The sequence below is a fragment of the Tinamus guttatus genome, unplaced genomic scaffold (assembly GCF_059628265.1).
Source record: "Tinamus guttatus ecotype Peru unplaced genomic scaffold, ASM5962826v1 Tinamus_guttatus_pri_ptg000213l, whole genome shotgun sequence".
NCBI classification, from domain to species: domain Eukaryota; kingdom Metazoa; phylum Chordata; class Aves; order Tinamiformes; family Tinamidae; genus Tinamus; species Tinamus guttatus.
Window position 1 is genome coordinate 9,330,353 of NW_028288747.1, and position 6,468 is coordinate 9,336,820.

General features: G+C 41.2%; 1 non-coding gene across 1 annotated transcript; it reads right to left on the reverse strand.

Moving 5' to 3' along the window:
- Positions 1-1,112: 1,112 nt before the first annotated feature.
- LOC148594701 (small nucleolar RNA SNORA26) lies at positions 1,113-1,230 on the reverse strand. Its single transcript, XR_015913379.1, has one exon. It is a non-coding gene; the product is annotated as a small nucleolar RNA SNORA26 (small nucleolar RNA).
- Between the last annotated feature and the right edge of the window lie 5,238 nt (positions 1,231-6,468).

The following is a 6,468-nucleotide window of genomic DNA, read 5'->3' on the forward strand; positions in this document are numbered from 1 at the left end:
TGCTTTCATCTTGCAATCCAGAGGACCATTTTCAATGGATAAGTTAAAAATTAGGTTTATGAAGTTCATACATGGCAAAAGAATATTTATGCATGGCAATAAAAGGGCTCATGTGTCCATGAAAGACTTCCAACAAGAAAGTGCCCAGGTAAGAAAGCTTTGCAAAAAACACACAAACAGACAGTGCTGGATAGCATATTCATGTTTTATTTCAGTTAACACAGACTACAGAGGTTTTATTATGAAATCTCAGTTCAACCAAATGGCTAGATGCATATTTCAACATGAATATTGAAGCTGCATAGCTTTAGCCATTACTTGCCTTAAACCCATTTTCAAGGTAGGGTATTGCAGAGTACAGGGGAAGTTACCCAAGATGGTATCAGTTATCAACCACTCACCACATCATGATGTTTTACATCAAGTCCCAGTTCCTTGCACATGCTGGTTTCCTTTCCTATAAGTAAAAAATACATATATATTTTGAAATCAACATCTCACACAGAAAAGGTTTCTGGCCAAAGACCAAACTATATCAACATGAAAGTTATCTTGAATATACAGACATGATAGTCATCAGATCTATTCCACAGTACAAATTAGTTAATTAGTACAGGATAGAATTTTCCTTTCCCTACCTTTAGTAAGGATCCTGTTCAAGAACTAGCCAGATTTGAATCAACTGATACACTGACCGTTCTGCCTCATCCTTAAAATTAAGCATTCCTCAGACTTCTTCCCATTTAGATTTGCCAATATATACACATATAGCACTATAGCAAGTAAAGCCTAACTTAAACTTCTTTAGCTACAGCAGGCATATACTGAAGACTAGTATTCTCTTCACAGTGCATACCTGGAGACTGATCAATTTACAAGCAACTCTTTCCTCAAGTTGTTTATCCCAGATCACACACACTTTAGAAGACTCATGAAGTGTACTTTAGGCAGTTGACAAGCACCAACATGCTTCAGCTCTGGAAAAAATAAGATTAGCATAAAAAAAGAGTTAGATTAAGTGCTAACCTGATGGCAATTCAAAATTTACATGAAGGCTGCTCTGAAGGCAGTAAAGTTGACTCAAAAACTTCCTAAGTTCAGTAGTTTTATGAATGTGTTTCTCCCAACAGGATCCAAAGTAGAGTTGCAATCTCACCTCTGGGTTTAAGAGAGAATTTTTCTACCCCTCTGTACTGGCCACTTAAGACACCATCAGACTTAAGAGGGCAAAGCAAAAAAGGGGAGCAGACTGACACCATTTTTTGTCTTTAACTAAAATGAACTGTATTACAGCATTTATTTGAAAATAGTATTACGATTCACCAAAAATTTTGTAAGTTGTCATTATCAAAAGCAAGATTCAAAGTAGTCCAGAACTGTCATTCCATTGGAGCCCACTTACCTTCTGGCAGAAGGCATTTTCATTCTGAGGAAGTTGAGCACTGCTACAGCTTAGGTGTGATTGTTCATCTGTTCAACATTTTAAATATTAAGTCACTGTGACACCTAAACAGCATAAAAAAGACAAGAGCATTATAACACATATTGAATCCAGGTTTTGCTAACCAGATTGTACAAAGCTTCAGAAACCACTTGCGTAAAACGCATTATCATAACTAACATCTAGAGATTGAAAAGATGCTTTTCTAATCAGCAATTTTAAACCATATAGAAAACGTTTTTAAATGTGCTGCCAACCAAAAACCTTGAAGTTGATTAATAAAACTCAAGTCATTTTAGTCTGTTACTGTGCTGGAATCTGTGGATTTGTGGACTTGACAGTGATTTTACAATGTAACTGCTACCTTCTGCCTACTTACCCATGCACAGTAACAAATTACCCAACCACCTCAACCAAGAGGAAACATCAAAGGCCACTATTGAGGCACACTGTAACAGAGGTCTGAAAGCCTGCTTACATTCCCCAGAGTTGAGTCTATTTGGACTCGAGCACCGACAGCGTTCAATACTCCAAATATCCCGGGTTATTAGAACTTTTAAACGAGATACTGTATCTTTATTGATGAGGCCCACAGGAAAAAAAAAAAAAAGTTTCCAAATGCATCAATGTATCTATAACACAGCGATGAGAGCCGAGGCCCTGAGCAGAGCAGCGGCTCGTTACTCCGTACAGTGCCCATAGAGGGGACTCTCCCTCGGGGCACCGCCGCTCCTGCTGACCCACCGCTGCGGGCCGCGTGTGCCTCGCGACAGGCTGCAGGGCGGAGAAGGGGCTCCGCGCTGGGTTTTTGCGAGGCAAGGGCTCTCTATCCCCCTGTGTTGACTGCTCGGGGCACAGCCAGCCTCCGAGAGGGCAAGGTGCGAGGGGAAGGCCGGCGCGGAGCCCGCGCGCCCCCGCCCGCCCCGCGCCGCCCCTTACCGCAGCGCCGCCGCAAAGAGGGCGCGCGCCCCCGCGCCGCGCCTTAAGTAGCCGCGCGCCGCTCCCGGCGGCCCCCGCGCGCGCGGCCGTTGGAGGGGCGGTGCCCGTGGCGCAGCGCCGCCGCCCATTGGTGGGGCTGGCGCACGTGACCGCGGCATTCTCCCCCCCGCCCCCATCGCGGCCGTTAGGAGGGTGTTGGGCCGCGGGGTGGGGGAGCCGCTCGGGGACCCTCGGGCGGGAGCTGAGAGCTGAGACTGCCGTTCGATCGTGGCGAGAGGCACAGTGCGATGGGCCGTTGTGACCGTCACGGCCCAGCAGTGAGGGCATAAGACAGAGAAACAAAGGCATCCTCAGCGAGGATGCAGCTGCGTAGTGGCTCTAAGGAGCGAAGTGCTTCTGATCTCTGTGCAAACACCATCCAAATCCTTCTTTAGGAGGATTAGGGCATGTCTGTAAGGATAAGCCTCGGGCCAGCCAGGCTGGTGGCACGTGCGGCTTGGTCTGGAGCGCAGGCATGGTGGGAAGACCCAGAGCAGCCTTTGGTGCAAGGCCTGAGCCTCTGCTCACACCTCCAGGTGTGAGGGCTGCACTTCCAGCCCTGCTGGGGGGTGCTGCCTGGCTGTGGATACTGCTAGGAGGTGTTAGGGTGAGTACAAGCAGATTAGCGGGCTCAGGGAATCAGCTTGCAGCACGCAGACTTCAGTGTCATGCGCACAGAGCAGAGCTAGTTGTTAGGAATCGGCAGCCTCTCGCTTCCCCTGAGGTTGTGAATTCGTCTGTGGTCCCTGCTGTGTGCAGGGGAGAATGTGTTGCTGACAATTCATGACAACAGGGGCAACAGTGTTGCAGGTGAACTCCCTGTGCTAATATGTATATTGTGAGTCCCCCAGGATTCAAAAGCAGTCTGCTGGCTGTCCCTGAGTCATTTGAATGAGAGTTTGCAGAAGCACCTCGCTTTGCATTGCTTCACGTGGGATTCTCTGCAGCGAAGGTTACAGAAGGTTGAAGTGACTTTTGCCTGTACCTTTTCAAGTACCTTCAAGTTTCTTTTCAAGTACTTTCTACTTTTCTACTACTTTCAAGTTTCAAGGAGTGCTGGTGGAATATATGTTAAGATAGTTTCTTTTCCATTAGGTAAACTGGTACTACAGTGCATAGCAAACTTGTGAGCAGTATCCATCCCAGATAAATGTTTTTTGTCGGTTAGATAAAATCAGTCATTTTTATTTTCCCATAGGCACTTTCCCATTCATGGGACACTTCTGTCTTCCCTGTTCATTTTTTGCTTTAGCTCCATGATTTTTTTTTTCCTGGTAGAGGCATAGGTTCAACAGGAGTAATAGAGAAGTTCTCAACTTTTGTCTTCCCGGACTTTTCCTGGAGAATAAAACCCTGTCCTAGCAAGGGCGAGATATGAATTTGAGACTCTATGAACAGGAAGGAATCTCCTTTTCCTTGAGCAGGTGTAGTAACTGCTGAGTTTTGCATGTAAGACTCTAGGCAGATCTACCATTTGCATGAGTTTTGAAGAGAAAAGGCTGTTGGTAACTTCTGTCTGATGAGGCTTCCCAGTTGTGCTCTAAGTCTGCCTGCCACACTGGGTACTTTAGGCACTTGAGGGAAAGTACTTTGCATTGGTGAATGTAAGTGTAGCTTAACTGGGATCTCCCAGTGCAGTGGCCTTTTCTACTTATGCATTAAATATAACAAAGCTGGGTTTTGAATAAAGCTGCTAATTTAATAAAAATATAATTTGATTAATTTATGCCACGATTTACATAAAATGAAAGGGCTGTTTTAAATTCATTATGAAAAGAGACCCAATACCACTTGCAGCCTGTCTACTTTCAAAATATCCATTGTGTTTTGTTCTCAGAATATAAGTTAGTTAGAGCCTGTAGAATAGAGCAAAAATAACAAATAAAAAAACTCTGGAGAAGAGGAGGGTAATACAGGATTGTTATTTTCTTTCCAGAGGCAGAAATAACAATACATTTCTGCAAGCAACTTAAGTTTTCAGATAGTTTTACTCAATGAGGCTTTTCTTGTTTGGTAAATTCTTGACTTCTGTAACTAAGGGTTTTTGTTTGTTTGTTTGTTTTGCCCCTAGGTGATACCCACTTATTAGAATTTACATAGCTTTTTTTTTTTTCCAAAAAATTTTTTCATAGGTACATTTTTCATAGGTAACAGAAAAGCCAGTAAAATTCACTAGTAAACTTCCTTGCTAAACAAGGTACCAAATGATAAAGAGGCCATACTGCAAGCTTCTACCTTATGGAAATGAGGGAATAGTTTGAACTGAGCAGTGTCAGTGAAGATCAATATTAAATATACCTGTAAAGCTGTAGCTTAATATGCAGTTCTGTTACTGTCCCTGTTCAAAGCTCCTAATTGATATCAGGAATACAATTTTATGAAACATAATCAAGTAGGAAGAAAAAAAGGCAGGAATAAGATACTGTGAGATAATCTAGGTCATTAAAGAGCATCAAACTGTCTGGAAACTGTTACAGACAGAAAACAAACAAAAAAACACCTAATAATTTATTTCATCTATTCAGCCACCTTTTGGAGTATTAGATAACACTATAAGTGTATTCTGCCTTTTGGTTTTAAATATGACATTTAACTGCAAAAACAAACAAACAAACAAACAACAAAAAAACCACAGATGCTGTGTCTGTATTTTGTTTTCTTTCCTAAAAGTGGCAATTTCTGTGAAGAAGGAAATGAGAGGAAAGAGTGCTCCTTCTCTCCCATCTAATGTAATGTCTACATCAAGCAAGCTAGGCTAGATAAAGAAGAGAATTTAATGCAGAGTTTCATCCTCTGTGCTTCATATTCAAGAGGAGATAGTATGACTTGGTAAGATTGTACAGTGAAAATAAAAGTATACATATGTTTTAAATCAAGGAAAATGACTCAGATCATTTGAAAAAGATGAGTAGATGCTGATGGGTAAAGTTAATACTATTCAAAAGAAGAATAGCGATTTCACAGGTTTTTGGCCTATGTAACCTCCCCACTTACTTTTATTCATTTATGTATTTATTTTTGTAAATCACCATCAATTTTTTTATAGACTGCAGCCTGCTTTCATCACTAGATGTAAATACAGGGGGTTCCACGGGCTCACTATGAACTGGGAATTATGGCCTCTCTGCTCTGGCTACAGTTTGGAATTTGGCATTACAGTAAAGCTCCCAATCTGCAATTTTGCAGTGGACACCAAGCTTCATGGAAAATATCCTTTGGTAAATTCAGGGAGGGATTTGCATAGGATTTATTACGGTCTTCCCTGTTTCATGGCTTTTCCTGTAGGAAAGCACAATTGTTTAACTTTTAAATAGGCCCTGCTTACCCGACTTGGTATTACTTTGAGAGAACTAAGAATAGAGTCCTGAGAGCTGATCTCAGAACTATTTCTCTGCTGAAACTAACGATGGACTATGCTAAAAATGGATGGCCTTATGTAGACAGAAAAAGGTCAAATAGATTTGCTCCTGTATTTATATATATATATCAATTTAATTGTGCTTCTTTGTGAAAAATAGGAGAATATCAGATACCTTTCTATTTCAAGAATAAAAATTCTACACTTTAGGAAGCAATACTTTGTGTTGCTAAAATTTCCTCTCAACTGAAATAAAAATTAGAAATTATAGCCTCAGTATTCTGATATATGCCTTCTTAGTATTTTTTTTCTGCTTGTATCATCTGCGTATTTTTCATCCTAACAGACATACTGATCACTTTAATCATAACGTGATAATCAAAATACGAAGTTTCCAAAATTATAAACACACTTTCAGTACCGATAATGTAATTCGGATATTTGAGTTCTTTTTTGGTTCTTACTGTACTTTAATTTTAACTGCCTCCTTTATTTTTCTTTTCAGCTTCTTTTAAACCTGAAAATATCCTAAATTTGATGCTGTTCCAAACACTTGTTTAGCATAATTGACTGATGGACATTCATTTCTGGACCCTAGTTTATTAGAATAAAATGTAAATGAATCCTCAGTGGTATTCCCTAAGACTTCTCTAGGGGAAATGTAGTACCCTCCTGTATTACAGAGTAAGCA